Genomic DNA, 19737 nt, shown 5'->3' on the forward strand with positions numbered 1-19737 from the left:
ATCTTAACTATTTAATTTTTTTAAAATAGTTGGCGCTCGACGATTAGATATAATTTAATTTATTAATATCATTTATAAATCAATTTACTACCGACCCATTATTAATTAAATTCCATCCAATTAATAAACAAATTATAATATCAGAATGGCCCTAAACACTACTAAAACACGATGAAATTACAGATTCCTAAAAATGACATCCAAAATTATTTAGTTTGAATTAAAGCCCCAATTAAATTTAGGTTGAGTCGATTATTTAGGACACTTTCAATAGGATTCTCTTTCAAGCTTGAATTCGAATTTTATGATTAAAGGTAAAGAAGTAGTACACCCCGAATTAATTTGTTCACTTTTTAAATATAATTTTATAAAAAATTATTATTTGTTTTAAATACTTTAATATATTCTTTTTAAAAAAAGTTATCTGTTAAGTAACATCACATAATCGAGAGGAATAAATAACTTAGATGAACATAGTCATACTTTTAAGTTTATCGACAATTTTATTTTAGACACTTGAATTATAATATGTTTTGAATGAGAACCTTAATATATGATAATGTACTTCTATAGATATTTCCGTCTCAAAGTTTTAGAAACACGCAATAGTTTTCTGTTGTTGCATTAGTAATGGGGTGGATTTATTAATTGGGCGTGATTTAATTAGTAATGGGTGGTAGATTGATTCATAAATTATATTAATAAATTAAATTATAACAATAGTTGAGAGTCATGTATTAGAAAAATTATTTAAATGGTTGAAATATATAATCGTTAAATAAGTGGTTAGTTTTGAACCAAAAGGTGGATAAGAAGGGGTATTTTGAAACCAATAGGTGGATGAAAATGGTATTTTGAAGCCAATAGGTGAATGAATGGTAATTTTGTACCACTTTTGATACTTCAAGGGTAGTTTAGGCTCTTTTCCGGAATGAAAATATCCATGAATCTGACCATTAACAAGGACAAAGTATCAACTACTGCCTACCAACCTCTAAACCATATCCAACATCTAGGTTTTAAAGTCCACTTTCTCTAAGACTTCAATCAGAAACTTTCAATCCACCCATTCATAAGTTTTAATCATATCCAATTTGATGATCAAATTAGCAGGCTTCTTAAAGATCTCTAAGTTTATTTCTTGTGTCAATAACATATTTTTTGAGATATTTCTTCCTTTCACGAGTTCTGACTATTAGGAGAAATTAGATTTGGCAAGATCCCCTTCAACTTATTACAAAGAAGTCTAGAAATAATCATATTAATTATTCAAACTGATTGGCCTAAGATCTGAAAAAAAATTAAATGCTATCTTTTTCATGTAATAGGACCAGGTTAATATGAGTGATAGACTTAAATTAACAATGACCCTGAAAAAAAAAACATGAAGCACCTTCACAATATCTTCCCTAGATATATCCCAACATGTTTGATAAAAGTGACATGCAAACCCATCTGGACCATAAGCACTATCAACATTAATCTCAAATACCATTTTCTGATTTTATTTCTAGCGGTAATGCAGTCATTCTATCATTTTCATATTGTTTTATTTGGGGTTGTATACTATAACAAAGATGTTTAAGAATCAGTAGCCCTACTGTGAATTGGTCTTTAAAAAGCTCACTGCCTCTTCTACTATCTGTTTATTCCCTATATCCCAAGAGGCATATGCTTTTATCATTATGTTATATAATAGTCAGTTTCTTTCTTCTTCCCTTTACCAAACAATGATAAAAAAAAAATATAGTATTTCTATTCATTTTTCAAATCATCGCATCCTTAATTTTAGCCTCCAATACTCTTACTCATAGTGAATATGAAGCTTTACATCAGCTTGAGCTTGCGGCAATACTGTTCTATTTTTTGGAGATGGACATTCTTCAAAGAATTCTTCTTTTACTTTCACAATTTCCTCCTAATAACCAATTGATTAAAGATGTCTCCAAATTTCTTCTTGCTCCACTTTGATAGTATATGCTTAGGTCTTTTTTGATTCAACTTTAATTGAATAAATATATCATTCACATCTTCAAACACCCACCACTTCTTGAAAGTCTTTTTTTTCTATCCAGAACTTTAGAAACCTGAAGGGACTGACTAACAATAATACCCCCACAAGTTAATAATGATAGGGAATGGTCAAACCCTGTTCCGGCAAGACGTTGTAAACTAATGTTACCACACAACTTTGAAAACCTTTGATTCACCATTACTCTATCAAGCCTTTTGAAAATGCAATCTTCATTTACTCTACAATTCTACCAAGTAAAAGAACTTCCAGAGAAGTTGACGTCAAATAGATTACAAGAATTAACAAAGAGGGCAAAATCTTCATATTCCTAAGGATACACAAGTGCCATTTTTTCCTTTTGTTTTTCAACCTATAAACTCTAATCATATTGGTTAATCATAATGCAACAACATGACTCAAACACTATTATTAACTAAAGAATTTATCGTCGTACTCAGCTAAAGCATAAGTGTTGTCTGGATCCTAGGCATATAAATACGTCCAAGATCAGTGATCATTTTTCTTCATCTTTCTTCGAGGCTTTAGAGGATACATTAAGAGGTTGCTGCTTGTCATCTTGGCAAACCCTCTTGTTCCTTATTTTATGTTTTGTTCTATTTGAGAAATAAAGACATTAAGACTTGTACTTATCTTTCAAATTTTGTATTATTACATCAGTGACTTGTACACCTGACAACCAAATTTTAGGAGTATTTATGAATTGACTTTAAAAAAATTCATATTTATGTTATTGTTGATTTATTTCACATTCCTTTCGTATCATTTGAATTTTAGACTGGCTTGTCTTGGTGAGTTTAGAAGACTGTCATCACATTCATTTTTAGATCATGATTTAATTTATAAAAACTGAATTCACCACCTTTTGAAATCTATATTTTATAGAATCGATTGTTTTATTTCTTAGCTAATTATTTTTAATTAACTCCAGATAAAGTTGCACATATGAGCATGATTTTATGATAAATAGGACAATATCCTTGAAGTTGACCTAGTAGAATAAATGACTATTTTTTCTTCTCCATTTGTCATAAGTATAAATTGTTTTGAGTGAATAATATATCAAAACAATTTAAATATCGAGAAGAGCTCATATTTAAATTTTTGAGTTGTTTAGAGGAAGATTTGAGTTAACGTCGTTAAAATGCTTTAAAGCTAAAATTTTAAATTTGACATGCTACAAACTGAATCATTTTGAGTGATTAATATACCAAAAGACTCAAAACACTGAGATCAAGAGCTAATATCAAAATTTGGGACTGTTTAGAGAAAATTTGTGATGGTTGAGATTGAAAAGAAAAATCAGTTCATTGAAGAAGTTGAACTGCCGCAATGAATAAATATTGTATAATGATATATATATGAATGTATAACTTATCTGATACAAAGACCTACTCTATAGATACATTAGAATACTTTGTTCATACAATTGAAATACATTACATATACATCCGATCGTTTTTATTCAAAATACTTTTTACAACAACATACTTACGTAAGAAACCCACTAGAATAACTATACATACATTGTGTACATACGGTAAACTCTTTATTTTAAAAAAAAAAGAATATTGCCTAACAATGATAACCTATTGGTAATAAAAGCCCATTTTTATTTTTTTGATAATTCTTTTTAAAAAATATTTATTTGTCATTAAATAGCCATATTTGTTTTCCTTGAAAAGTTATTTTTTCTAATTTTCTCTCTATTTCCTATACACACACATTTATTATTTTCCCTTTTTTCACTCTCTCGTTATTATTTATCAACTGTTTTTGTCATTATCAGACCCAAAACAGTTGCTGAAAAGTTGGAAAACACTATATATATGAAAAACCCTTTTGAATAGAAAATTTTGATCATAATTTGATCAGAATGGTAAAAAGACTCATTCACACTATAAATTAGTTTTTTTTGTGACATTTAACCTTTTAACTTAAAAATTAAATATATTCTTGAGAGAATCCATTCTTGGGATCTCTATATTCTTCCATCACGTTTCCGACATATTAAAAATAATTAATTGCATCAATTATTGAGAATTCCATAGTCAATTTTGTATTGCAGAATCCCTATGTACTACAAATTCGACCAAAGAGCACATTGATCATTAAGTAGATTGGATTTCCCAATATGTCAAAAAAAAATATTTTCAATTATTTTTAAAAAATAATATTATGACATCAATAGTAAAAAATATTTTTTTAATCACATTATATTCTTGTTGGTTGTATTATAATAAAAAAAATTACTTAACTGATATTACAATAAACTATGGCCAAAATATTTCTGTTAACTAAATTTAATTAACACTAATTTATAGTATTCAAACATAATAATTAAAAAAATACTTAATTAGAAGTTGAAGTTCATTTTAACAAATATAAGTAATGATTCATAATTTATCAAATCGACGTGATATAGGGATTAAAACATGAATGATTAATAATATTAATATTTTTTTCTCTTTGAGTCGACATACATGAATGATACACATGATTTCTATTATTTTTTATATTTACCGGGTCTAATGTATTTGGTATTCTCATTATCTCAACATTTTACAAATTACATTTAAAAGTTATTTAAATATATAGATTAATTTTATTTAAATATAATAATTAAAAATTACTTAATAGAAGGTCATTTTACTAATAAATATAAGTAATTATTTACAATTCATCAAATCTACGTAATGTAAGAGATAAGTCTTGTTTGATCAATATTATTAATATCTGACTCTCTTTAGCTTGATACATATGAGCTATAGTAGGGCTGGCAGGGGGACCGGGTTGGCCCGCCCCGGCCCGCGTCCCGTCCCGAACCCGGCCCATCCCCCAGGGTTTAAGGGGATTAAGGGATGGGGGATAAGGGGACCGGTCAGGGGCCGGTTCACCCCTGCGTCCCGGTCGACCCGGTCCGGTTGAACCAGCCGGTTCGCGGGATCCCACCCCCCCCTCCCCCCAATTTTTTTTTAAAATTTTAAAAAACTATCTGTTACTATCCATTGGGGAAACGGCTAGTGCCCCCCCCCCCCAACGGATTTATGCCTCTTTTTGTCTTCCCAAACACCCCCTACCACCCCCCTACTTTTAAAACTTTATTTTAAACCCTCAAGTTATTATAATTACATTTTAACCCATTTTTAATACTATAAATACATCTATCCTCTACTATTTCTTACAAAATTATCTATTCCCATTTCTCTCATCTATTTTCTATATTCTATCAACTCTCAACTCTCAAGTGTCAATTTTAATTTCTATTCAATTTTAATTCTCATATTATTAGAATCCATATATTTCAATTTTCAATTCAAAATTTTCATATTATATCAATAAATATAATTATATTATCTCATATTTGTTATCAAGTATTGGCTTGGAGTTACAAATTACAAGTTACAACAAATCACAAGTTTCAACAATCGGTTTAACGTCTGCTATTAACGCAGACGTTTGGTACATTCGTTTCATAATATTCATATTTTATTATTCGTCTTTACTTTTGTGTTATTATTATTTTTATATTACACTATATATATTTTATATATATTTTATATATATATATATATATATATATATATATATATATATAAAAAAAAAAATTAAGTATGAGTTGTAGCAAAAAAAATAGCGGTAAAGGAAAAGAGAAAGCACAAGACAACGAAGAAAGTAGACTTCTTAAATTATTTAATTTTGGTAAAAAAAAATAGTAAAGAAAAAAAGAGTAGTAAAAGTGGTGGTACTTCATCTAAATCAACAAGTAGAGTTAGATTTAACATAAATGATTCTACTTATGTTGATGATACTCCTTATAATATTGATTCAAATGTTTAACTCGATTACGAAAGTTTAGAACCACGTTATGGTAATATTAATCCTAATGTTGATGAAAATTCAGGTGAAGAAGTAGAAGCTGATTTGGGAGAAGAGGAGTTAGATGAAACACCTACTAGTCCGGTGACAGAAGTTCCAATTGAGACTATCAATTTACCGGAGCAAAATTTTGGACATCCACCCCTTATACCTCCCACAAGGGAGAAGGTGAAGTATCAACGACCTAAAACTTCTATTGTGTGGCAATTTATGACTTTTGATAAAGAAAATAGTGTTGCTATTTGTAATAAGTGTAAGCAAGCTTTTAAACATAAACAAGGTGGGGGTCAAGGTGGAACGGGGGGATTAAATAGACATTTGTTATCTTGTGTGCCGATTCAATATAAAGAAGCTAAAGCATTAGCCAAAAGAAAAAAGGGAATTTCAATTAATGAATTAGATATCACCGGTAATGCATCGATAGAGGCTTCTAACATGGTTCAAGGAACATTAGATCCTTTTAACCCCGCTGGTCCAATAACACAACGTAAATATAATAAGGAATTAGATCGGGAAAATTTAGCTAAAATGGTTTCTATTTGTGGTTTGCCTTATAGTTTTCCTTCAAATCCCGGTTTTGTCGAATATATTCAACAAACTTATAATCCGGATTATAGAGCTTTTCAAGAAATATTGTCAAAATTGATGTTTTTGAATATCAAGGTAAACATTGTCAATTTCTTCGTTGTCTATTTAGCATATTAGATAGTAGAGCGTCTATTACTTCGGACATGGGTCGTAGTGTTAATGGAAATGATTATTTAATTGTAACTGCACATTGGATTGATCATAATTGGAATTTGCAAAAAAGAATTATATGTTATAAACTATGTGTGGAGAAAAAAACTGGTGCATATTTAGCTTCAAATATTTTAAGTTTTTTAGATTATTACATGATTATATATAAAATAATGTCTGTCGCATTAGATAATGCATCTAATAATACAAATGCTGCTAACATGTTAAAAGTTAGATTATGTCTAATTGACAATAAAGTTTTTCATGTTAGATATGTTGCACATATATTAAATTTAGTTGTACAAGAGGGTATTTCATTATTTGATTGTGGTAGCGTAAAAGTTGAATATGTTGTTACCTGAATTTTTCATACAAACAATGCTGCTAGAATTAGGGAATTTAATGAGCGTTGTTCACTATGTGAATTGTCACCTAGAAAAATTTCAAAATATATTAAAACAGGGTGGAATTCTCTTTACGAAATGCTTTCGGTTGCTTATAAATATAGAAGACCCATACAAATGGTTTTTAATGCTCATAATGCTGACCCATTAGATAGAATTTGTGATGAAGATTGGGAAGAAACTAAAGAACTATTACAATTTTTAAGACTTTTTTATGATGCTACTACCATGTTTTCAGGAATTTATTATCCTACTATTTCATCCGTTTGAATAAATATTTGTGCTCTTTCAATTCAATTTTGTAAATATAAAAAAATAGATAAATTTAGAGTTGCAATCGAAGGTATGATTGAAAAATTTAAAAAATACTTTTTTCCTATTCCTCATGTTTTTTTAATGGCTACTTTACTTCATCCTACTTATAAATTACAAGGTGTGAAAGGCCTTGTCGACACTTTTTATGAAACTTTAAAAATTTTACTGGAAGAAATTCCAGATTGGGAAACGTGTAAGTCTAGCATAAAAATAGAAGCAAAAGTTTTGTATGAAAAATATAGAAATACTGAAAATTTTCAAGGAGAAGTTGGTCAAACTTCTAATGTTGAGATTGATTTGTCAGTTCCAATTTCATGTTATATGCGAGGTTTTCTTGGTCTTAATTCTACTAACCATGATGATTTTGAAGAATATCTTAATCAATCTTTAGAAAACTTGGAAATCAAAGATGGCAGTGAAGATTTATTAGGATGGTGGAGTAGACGAAGCGATGCATTTCCAACTTTGAGAAAAATGGTTCGTGATATTCTAGCTATTCAAGCTTCATCAATTGCATCGGAGGCTGCTTTCAGTGCGGCAAGGTTTCAAATCGGTGATCATAGACATTCATCGGCGGGAGACAGTTTGGAAACAACAGTTTTATTTAGAGACTGGTGCAATGCCGAAAGGAGGAATAACAATTTGCTAAAGTTAACTAAAAAACAAGCAACTTGGATCAAAATACAAATTGAATGCAGTGATGATGAATTAGAGGCACAAGAATTTCTAACAAGTTTGCCAACACCGGAGGATATCACCATCGATATGATGCGACAATTAGAATTAGATTTTAAAGGAGAAAACAGATATTATTAGATTACATTCGAGAACTAATTGAAACAGAACCCTTCCTAGAAGGTGGCTGCGTAAAATTAGTTAATCATCTAATATCTGTAACAAATATTAGTTTTACGTATGAGAACTTATTGAAACAGAACCCTTCCTAGAAGGTGGCTGCGTAGATTAGTTATTCCACTAATATTTGTTAATGGTAAGTTGTAACTTATAAGTTCTATTGAATAAATTTGAAGGTTTAAACTTTTGTTCAAGTTTTTTTTTTATACAATTATTGTTTTGAATTTTAATTTTAATTTTAATATATACAATTAAATATATATACTAAAGTACTAAACTAATTTTAAAATACTTAATTTAAAGTTTACAATTTAAATTACTTTAAAATATTTAAATTACAAATTTAAACTTCTCAAATTTGAAATTTAAAACTTTAAAGTTGAAACTTGAAATTTGAAAAATGAATCTTAAAATTTGAAAATTGAAACTTTAAATTAGAAAATTTATTTTGATATTTAAAAATCAAAAATTAAATTTAAAATTTATTAGCTAAAGACGTATCATTTCAATAAAAATATATAAATATTTTTAAAAAAAGAATCCCTCGTCCCATGCCATCCCTTCCCGTCCCGTCCCCCCAAATCCCATCTCATCCCGTATATATAGTGGGACGGGATGGGACCTATTTTCGTCCCCCCAATCCCGGTCCCGTGTCAAATCCCCCCTCCCCGTCCCCCGTCCCGTCCCGTCCCCCTTCGTCCTGTCCCCCAGACCCCTTCCCCGTCCCCTTGCCAGCCCTAAGCTATAGACATAATTTCTATAACTGTTGACAGTTATTAGGTCTAATGTGTTTTGAGTTGTCATTATCCCAATAATTTATAAATTACATTTAAAAATTATTTATTTATATAGATTAATTTTATTGAAACTTAATAATTAAACAAATTACATAGTTGGAGGTCAACAAACATAAGTAATGATTCATAATTTATCGAATCGACATAATATAGGAGATAAATCTTATATGATTAATAATATCAAAGTTTGACTCGCTTTAATTCGACACATATGAACTATATACATTATTTCTATAACTATCGATATTTACCAAGTGTAATGCGTTTTGAGTTGTCCTTGTCTCAATATTTTATAAATTACATTTTAAAATGATTAAATTATATATTTTAATTATAATTAAACATAATAATTTTAAAAATTACTTAATTGGAGATCGTTTTCGTAACAAATATAAGTGATGATTCACAACTTATCAAATCGACGTAATATAAGAGGAAAGACTTGTATGAATAATACTATAAACATCTAGCTCTCTTTGGTTCGATTCATATGAACTTAATACATGGTTTCTATAATCATCTACATTTACCAGGTTTAATGTATTTTGATATGTCTTCATCTCAATATTTACAAACTACATTTAAAATTATTTAAATATATAGTTTATTTTTATTTATACACAATAATTAAAAAAACTACTTTATTGAAGGTTATTTTAGTACCAAATGTAAGTAATGATTCACAATTTATCAAATTGACATAAGATAGAGGATAAGAAGTGACCAAACGTTTTAGTCTTCACATAAGTGTTCTAAATTTACACTACGGAATCAAATGATAATATCAAGAATAAGAGTATAAAGTAAAAAACAAGATACTTTAGAACATACATCTAAAAATAAGTTAAATGATCAGATAAAATAGGTTAAAATCAATGAGAACTCAAAATAACAAGAGGATCATTTTTAATAACCGAAAAACATAATTAACCTTTAAGATGAATCAATATATTATAGTATCTTAAATACGAGTTAATAGTATAAGAGATTATCTAACAAAATCATTAAATTTTATTTTATATCAATAAAATCACTTAATTTAAAGCATTTTAGCTTTAAAAATTACTCAAAATCAAAATAAATTTGAGATGATAAAACAAATTATTTTATATGCCACGTAAATATGGACCTCATGACAAATAAACAAAATTTAAATAGATATCTTTAATTTATCATTGAGATACATCTGACATGATAAATATGTTTTTTTAACCATATAAATTTGAATCCCAAAAGTAAAATCTTATAAATCGGCTCGCCTAGTATAAATTCTACTTGTACCCACATTATTTAAATTTTCAATTCCTACACTTTGAGCCACTATTCGTAGAAAATTAGCTATTTATTTTTTAATTGAAGTGACCATTATATATTGGTTATTTTATTTAGATACTTCACTACATATATTTATCAGGTGTAATATATTTTGAGTTATTGTTGTCACAATATTTTACAAATTATATTGAAAAAAATAATTTAAATATATAGTCTAATTTAATGTATAAATTATTTATATATAAATAATTTGATTTATTTTTTTAAAAAAAATCTGACTTTATCTACAAAAGTAAATGCCTAACTTATAAGAATTTGATCTAAACTATTTATCACGCTTAAACCTCAATGATCCTATATATGAACATGCCCAAAAAAAAAATATTTCAGCATCCCACCTCAAGCAACTCAAGCATAAGTGAAGAAAACATGGATAGAAAAGATTACTAGACATGGATCTCCAGTCAATCATAATATATGTAAGGAAACTCGTAACAAACTTAAGGATCTGACATTGGAGGTAGAATTGGTACTACTAAATATGATAGTGTAAAACAGATGTTAATGGATAATTATTTGTTCGCTACTCTTTATGACATTCTTGGAGAGTTAGTTAGTGCCGTTTCTGAAAAAAATGAAAAGGGAAATTCTGTGATTGTTCTAAGCAGTGATACCAAGAACTGTTGCATCTGCATCAAAGATTCCACCCGTGAATCAAAAGAGCAATTAACACCTTTTCATTTGTTTGTGTTTTGATCGTCTTTTTTCTGGATATGTTTTGTTTAATCTTTTTTCTATTTTAATGAAGTTACACATTGTTGCATTTTGTTTTGTCTTTTCCTTTTTAAAATTTTACTAGATGATTAGTTATATTAAAAAGGGTCAATTTTAGCTTTCACAAAAGCAAAAAAACAATACATCACATCTCTTCATTACAGTACTTATGATGAAGCTTCCTTTTGACAACAAGCTCATGAGTTCCTGCATCTAATCACTCTCGACAAGCCCAAACTACAATTCTCAAATGACTCCATCTCACAGCTATTCACAAACAAAGATATTATCACATTCTTATCCTCAACATAAATTTTGTGAAATTCAGCTTCATTTGCATGCATAGTCTCGGATATGATTTTAATCAACATGTGAGAAATCACACGGATGACTCTAAGCAGAGCCTAAGAGTCAATAAAAAATGTTTGTATGAAGAGTGTCAACAAAAGTTAAAGAAAAAGGATATAAATCATGTTAGGACCGGAAATAAGCAGGTGTAAATGCGGAAGCTAGCAAAGCAAACCTCAAAAGACCACGAGTAAGAAGACAACGAGAAATATACCAAAAGACACAAAGATTTAACGTGGTTCGGTCAATCGACCTACGTCTACAAAGGAGATGAGCAATCCACTATAAATATGAGATATGAGAGTACAAAATACAGAGGGAAACAACCTCAACCAATTCACTCAGAATACACGGGAGGTTCACACAAGTGATAACGTATCAAACTTGTGACCCACAAATTCTCCCTCTAACCAAAACTCTCAAAGCCCTTAAGACTACATTGTGAATGCTGATTAAGTTAGAAGGAATATCTCTATTTATAGAATCCTAAATCTTTTCCTACCAAAAAAGGATTAGTCAATTCAAAACCTTTTCCTAAGAGGAAAACCTATTTGTGGTAAGAAATCAAGGCAAATAAAACCCAACAAATCTCCCCCTTGGCCTGAATTTCTGACAAAATAAATTTGTCCACCTTCTTCACTTAATCCTCAACAACTTGCTTCTCCTCTTCATAATCTCCTTTGCAAAATTTATGTCTCAACACAAAAAATCTCTCTGAAACAATTTCTCCAACAAAATCTTCATTACTGTCAAAAAGGTTACTGCTAGAACTTCAATCATCGATTATCGAACCACTGAACCTGACTCCGTCATTGAATCTGGCTGTGATACCACTTGTTAGGACCGGAAATAAACAGGTGTAAATGCGGAAGCTAGCAAAGCAAACATCAAAAGACCACGAGTAAGAAGGCAACGAGAAATATACCAAAAGACACAAAAATTTAACGTGGTTCGGTCAATCGACCTACGTCCACAAAGGAGATGAGCAATCCACTATAAATATGAGAGTACAAAATACAGAGGGAAACAACCTCAACCAATTCACTCAGAATACATGGGAGGTTCACACAAGTGATAACGTATCAAACTTGTGACCCACAAATTCTCCCTCTAACCAAAACTCTCAAAGCCCTTAAGACTACATTGTGAATGCTGATTAAGTTAGAATATGTCTCTATTTATAGAATCCTAAACCTTTTCCTACCAAAAAAGTATTAGTCAATTCAAAATCTTTTTCTAAGAGGAAAACCTATTTATGGTAAGAAATCAGGGCAAATAAAACCCAACAAATCATTGATATACCTTTTCGTGTTACAAGTTTTGATGCATCTAAAGCCCAAGGATTTCTAACAAGGTATACAGTCCTCACGGCTAGTGAGATTAAAGAGGAAAGTCCGTGTCTTGGTCGAGGAGGATCCTTCAATTTCAGAGCTGGGGAAGCAAGATGATCAAATCTGAAAAACTCACAGTTTCAACTAAAATTAGCGCCAATTACTTTAAATATCCACGTTGATCACAACCAAATATTGTTTCATAGACGCAGTTAGTTTAGGTCATTATTCTTGTCATCTTCTGAATTATCAAAGGAATGAAACGTTATTAACATACGCCATGTTGACATTTCAGAAAGTATCAAGTATTGGTTAAACTTCAAACTCCTAACTGTATATAACAGACAGTTTAGGAGAACTCAAAATAAAAAAGTAAAGTTAATAACTGAAGAAAAGATTAACCTTAAGATGAATCAAAGTATCTTTAATACAATCCTTATGTTATCTTAGAACATGCATCTAAAAATAAGAAAATTCGTCAATTTAAACACGAGTTGTCAAAATATAGCATAAAAAGTTAATTAATTCGCTAAATCCACAAGATAGGAATACTTTAGCAGGAACCAGTGCAATGTGTTGTAACACACAACGACATCACCCCCTTATAAATCCAAGTTTGGATCAATATTGAGATCAAAGAAGGTCCTTTGCAAGAGTAGAGCGTCAATTTGCAACTATTGAAATCAAGACGATAGTATATGAAAACAAATTTGTTTTAAACTTTAAATTAATTATAAAAGCACCTCATTCTCAAAGAGAGAATCATCATAACCTATGCTTGTATCTCTGCGTAGCCCATTACCTCAATCGCTGCTTTGGTTGGTTCTCCCACTGCCTCTTCCACCACGATTACGACCGCTGCCACCAACTCTGCCTCCACTCCTGCCGCCACCGCTAACTGAAGATTTACAGAGTTGTTTGTAGAGTAAACATAGAAGACTAATCTTTCATTAATTGAGAAGAAAAAGAGTATTTTTACATGAAGCTAGATTACAACTATTTATACACTAAACTTTACCTCTAATTTCTGTTAGACTGTAACTAACTTCCCGACTCCTTTAATTAACTACTAACTAATAAATGTAAGAGTCATTACTCTTTGAATTTCTGTCAACACTCCCCCTCAAGCTTGGAGGAGTAAATATGTTTAGAACTCCTAGCTTGGACAATAATAGTTCATGTTGTACTCTATTTAACCCTTTGGTCAGAACATCATCTGGCGGATTTTGAGTTGGTATATAACTGATGTCGATAAGTCTTTGTTGCAACTTCTCTCTAATGAAATGACAATCAATCTCAATATGCTTGGTACGTTTATGATAAACTGGATTGGCTGCTAATTGAATTGCAGACTTGCTATCACTGTAAATTTTTACTGGAAGAGCTATTTCAGCTTCCAAACTTTTTAACAGCCCAACTAACCATACTAATTCAGTCACAGTGGATGCCAAGCTCATGTACTCAGCCTCAGCTGAACTTCTTGATATGGTTGTTTGCTTCTTAGACTTCCAAGACACCCCATAGACTCTCCTAACTTGACCACAAGAGCAGTCACAGACTTCCTTGTTTTAGGGCATGCTGCCCAATCTGCATCACAATAGGTTGTGATCTCAGTACTTGAACTACTGGATAATAACACACCCTGACCTGGTTATTTGTTTATGTATTTGACCACTCTTAGTGCCGCATCCATGTAAGACTTCTTAGGTTCCTGCAAGAATTGACTTAATGTCTGTACGCCAAATGAAATATCAGGTCTAGTCATGTTCAAGTATAGAAGTTTTCTAATCAAATTTCAATAAGCACTAGGATCAACCAGCTTATCTCCTTGGTTTTCCTTTGTTTGATCATCATATTGTTTTGATGTTAGCTTGACATTCACATCCATAGGAATGCCTGATGGCTTAGCACCAGATAATTCAACTTCAGCAAATAGTTGGAGTGCGTACTTCCTTTGGTGCATAACCATCCCAGCCTCACATCTTGCGAATTATATTCCAAGAAAAAATCTTAGTTCTCCCAAGTCCTTCATCTTGAATACTTGTTGTAAGGCTTCTTTTGTTTCTTTGATAAGCTTAAGACTACTTCCAGTAACCAAGATATCATCCACATACACTAAAATTGTTGTAGTTCCCTCATATGTTTTTCTTGTAAAGAGAGAATGATCATGTTGACTTTGAGTGAAGGGGATATTTTTTAATGCCTCTTTAAGTTTTTGATTTCATTGTCTAGGTGCTTGTTTAAGACCATATAAAGACTTAACCAGTCTGCATACTTTCCTCTCCCCCTGACTGTGACTGGTAAATCCTTATGGCAATGTCATGTATATTTCATCCTGTAGATCACCATTTAGGAAGGCATTATACACATCCATTTGATGACTGTCATTTCCTTGCCACAGCTAAAGCCAGTATAGTTCTTACAGTCACCATCTTTACCACAGGAGAAAAAGTTTCTTTATAATCTATCCCCTTTTTCTGACTGTATCCTTTTGCCCCTAACCTTGCCTTATACCTATCTACTTCACCAGTCGACTTATATTTTATTTTGTAGATCCATCTACATCTAGTTGCAGTCTTTCCTTTAGGCAACTCAGACAAATCCCAAGTATTGTTGCTTTGCTAAGCAAGTATTTCAGCCTTCACTGCTTCTATCCACTTTGGATCTTTACTAGCTTCTGCATATGTAGCTGGTTCTTGAAGCATAGACGTTGATGCTATAAAAGTCAGATAGGATTTAGACAAATATTTGTAAGCCACACAATCAGAAATGGCAAACTGTATTTCCTTGTTAATGTTTAATGAAACAAAATCCTTCATCCATATTGGTGGATGAGCTCCTTTTGAAGACTCTCTTGTGACCACTAGCTCTATAGGTTTTTGACTTTCAGCACTCTCAGGATCAGGTTCTTTTAACATTTGATCTAACATTGGATTATGCTCAGGTTCTTATGGCATATCTGTTTCTTTTTCACACTCTACCCTTATACTACCACCTCTTGTGACACTGTCACTCCATTCTAAGTTCGTCAAATCCAACTTATATCATTTACAAAAGGACCTGCATCATCTGTTGACATTCCTGATATAAATGGAAACATAGACTCTTGAAACCTTACATCTCTACTTACAAAGAAATTCTTGGAAGCCCAATCTAGCAATATATATCCTTTTTGAGTTTCTGAATACCCAATAAGGACTGAAGCTTTTGACCTGGATGCTAATTTATCATTTTCTGATAGATTCTTAACATAGCACAAGCATCCTAATACCCTTAGATGTGATAACATTGGCTTATTTCCATAGAGCTTTTCATATGGAGATTGTCCTTCTAGCACCTTACAAGGCATCCTATTTATCAAATAAATTGCTGCAAGAACACACTGCCCCCAATATATCAAATGAATGTTTCCCTGAAACCTTATGGTCCGAGTAACCTCTAACACATGTCTATGCTTCCTTTCTGCCACTCCATTTTGTTTGTGGAGTGTAAGGACAAGACCTCTGATGAACTATTCCTCTATCTTTGAACAACTTATCACACATAGAATTAACAAACTCTGTCCCATTATCTGACCTTACCTTCTTTACTATTTTACCAAACTGAGTTTTAACAAACTGCAGAAAATGTGAAAAAGTAACAACACATACATCAGACTTATTTTTTAACAGAAACAACCAAGTCATCCTTGAGTAATCATCAATCACTGTAAGAAAGAATCTATTACCATCAAAAGTAGTTTTTTTGTATGGACCCTATACATCCAAATAAACCAAATCAAAATACTCAATATTTCTAATGCTACTACTTGGAAACACAATTCTTGTTTGTTTTGCACAAGGACAAACATTACATTTATTCAAAGCTTTGTTCACAACCTCTGGATTGACAGAAAATAACTTGCTCAAAGTATGTAAGGATATGTCTCCTAGTCTTTTGTGTCATACATTCACTTCTTCTTCTGTCAACTTCTTTGCTTCTTTACTTCTCCTTTCTGCCAAACAAGATTGAAACTGCACTTGCCCTTGTAAGATTTTTCAACAGCAAATACAACCCAGCCTCTTCCTTACCAATCTTCCTCACCTTTCCATTGTAGAGTTCCTGAATCACACAGAAATGTGGAAAGAAAGTGAATAAGCATCCTAATTCCTTTGTCATCTGACTGAATGATAACAAATTATATTTGAACTCTGGAATATGAAACACATTTGTAATCACACTCCTTGGGGATATTAAGCAAGACCCAGTGTGAGTTACATAAGCCACTTCACCATTAGGCAAACTTACAGATTTTGGATTTTTGACCTTAACTACAGATTCCTTAGCTAACATCCCAATATTAGAGGTCATATGGTTGGTGGCACCTGTGTCTATAATCCATGTCTCACTATGTTTAGAACTAATAGAGCTTTACCTGCTGAATTAGCTTGAACTCCATGAGCTGCACTCCCTGATATATTTGTACAGTCTTGATTTTGGTTAAGCATTCTTAGAATTTGCTATATTGGTCTTTGGTAAACTTAAACCCTTGCAGATGATTTTCAGTTTCACTTACTACACTGGTGTTAACTTGTGACTTTTGTCCTTTTACCCTTAGTAGCATTCTCAGAGTTGAATGAAGACTCATTTGACATCCCATCATATCCATCTCTTCTTGCAGTAGTAAACTCATTTCCAGTCATGTAAGCATTGTGCCCTGCTCCATTAATCACTTTTCTCTTTGACTTGAAGTCATGAGGATATCCTATCAAATTGTAACCTTGTTCTTTAGAATGTCCTTTGCGTCTACAGAATTCACACACTAATCCCAAGTTTTTCTTGAACCTGTTATATCCTTTATTTTAAGACTGACCTCCAGTTCTTGAATACATCACTAGAGAATCAACTCCAGTAGAACAAATGAATTTCAATCCTATATTAACACCACTAGAAGTCAATTTTTGACATTCATCATTCACCACCATTGCATAAGCCTCATTGACTCCAGGAACTGGACACATCAACAATATTTGCCTATCCAAACGATTCATTCAATCCCATCAGGAATTGATAGAGTTTTTGTCTATTTAGATGCTCAACAACACCACTCGACCTCTCATAGTCACACCCAGGAGATGGCATCAAGGTTTCATATTCATCCCACAATTCTTTAAGCTTTCTAAAATATATAGACACAAAATCTGTACCTTGTTGCATTGTAGCGATTTCTTTATGCAAACTGAAAGTTCTTGATCCATCCAATCGATCGAATCTTTCTTTCAAATCACTCCAGACTCCTTGAGTAGATGTTGCAAATACCCCTGCATACAGACTTTTGGACACAGAATTCAGAATCCACGAGAGAACTATAGAATTTTCTCTTTCTCACTAACCCCCTAGTTCTGCACTAACATCATTCTTTCTACAGGATCCATCCACTAATCCGTTTTTGTTTCTTCCAACCAAGGCCAATCGAATGGATCGACTCCACACAGCATAGATTTTGATCCTAAGAAGTTGAAACGAGATGAGGTTAATCCCACTAACGTCATCAGGACTTAAAGTATAGAGGATGATTATAATCCATTGTTTGATTTCCAGGTATCACAGGTGTAGAACTTCCATTAGCCAAAATTGCAATGTTTGCCATTGATCTTTCTATTTTCTGATTTATATTGCAGAAGCTTGATGAATTTTCATATTCTGATCTTTAGAAATCTTGGAAACTTGATGAATTTTTCAGATTCTGATCTTCAGAAATCTGATCCAAAATATGCTTGATGAATTTACAGAGTCTGATCTTCAGAAATATGATCTAAACATTGAACTACTCAGACTTTGATTGATTCAGACTTTGATCGGTGCTCTGATACCATGAAGATTTACAGAGTTTTTGTAGAGTAAACATAGAAGACTAATCTTTCATCGATTGAGAACAAACAGAGTACTTTTACATAAAGCTAGCTTACAACTATTTATACACTTAACTTTAACTCTAATTTTTGTTAGACTGTAACTAACTTCCTGACACCTTTAATTAACTACTATCTAATAAATGTAAGAGTCATTACTCTTTTAATTTCTGTCACAAACACTAACACCAGTTCTTCCACCATTGCTAGCTCCAAATCCAGCATGTGGCCGTGAACTTAGAAAGTAATATTCCATTCTTCCTCGACTTTGAGTTATATCTGGCCTTCCATGTGAACGAATGTATTGGGGATCTTGTAGAATTTACCTTCAGTTTGTTCTGTGTCATCCAATTCAGAGTCTGCCACAATCATCTCATCGGTCTAGTTTTGAGGATCATGCACAATTCTTTTCAAATTATATTTAACATAATGAACTTTCACGTCGGTACCCAATGCTATATCACAAGCCTGGTCAAAATACATTAGCATGCTCCGATATGTCTTGTACTCAACAACATATTTGGGTAACCTCCTAAAAAGAATCGACTCAAATGAGGTCGAATAACATCTCGTCTCCACCTTGTCAATATACCTTTCATCAATTTTATCGATATTCTTGTGTGAAAAAATCTTGAGTATATGACAACAAAGTATACCTCTAGACTCAAACCTTTTCCAACTACAACTAAAATAATTACAGATAGGCGTATATTCAATTGTGTACTCGAATGGATTGCCGCCATTTTTATGCATAATTGAATAATCTCCAATGATGAATTTTTCAACACCGGGGATAGCTTTGTGTGGTGCTAACTTCACAATGATACAGTTTTCTTAATTGTATCTTGAAAAATTCATACACCATGCGAGTGTAACATTGAGTTACCTATTCCTCCCACTTGAAGAGTAAGTGACTTATAATATGAAATCCCCAGGACCGATACTCTGCTTCCAACTCTTTCTCATGCTTAGCTCTTATAGCTAATTCATATTGGTGTACAAATAGCTTCAAGGTGCCTTGACGAGAGATGAATCCTTCAAAAAAAAAAATACATGCATTCCCTCACTTCTTTGTGTAGATAACATACCAGCCCAAAA

General features: G+C 31.7%; 1 long non-coding RNA gene across 1 annotated transcript; it reads right to left on the reverse strand.

Annotated features, from left to right (window-relative positions):
• Window positions 1-16441: 16441 nt before the first annotated feature.
• LOC104648442 (uncharacterized) lies at window positions 16442-18673 on the reverse strand. Its single transcript, XR_742476.4, has 2 exons — window positions 17163-18673; window positions 16442-16849 (listed from the first exon to the last, which is right to left on the reverse strand). It is a non-coding gene; the product is annotated as an uncharacterized lncRNA (long non-coding RNA).
• Between the last annotated feature and the right edge of the window lie 1064 nt (window positions 18674-19737).

This window comes from Solanum lycopersicum, chromosome 7 (genome assembly GCF_036512215.1).
Source record: "Solanum lycopersicum chromosome 7, SLM_r2.1".
NCBI classification, from domain to species: domain Eukaryota; kingdom Viridiplantae; phylum Streptophyta; class Magnoliopsida; order Solanales; family Solanaceae; genus Solanum; species Solanum lycopersicum.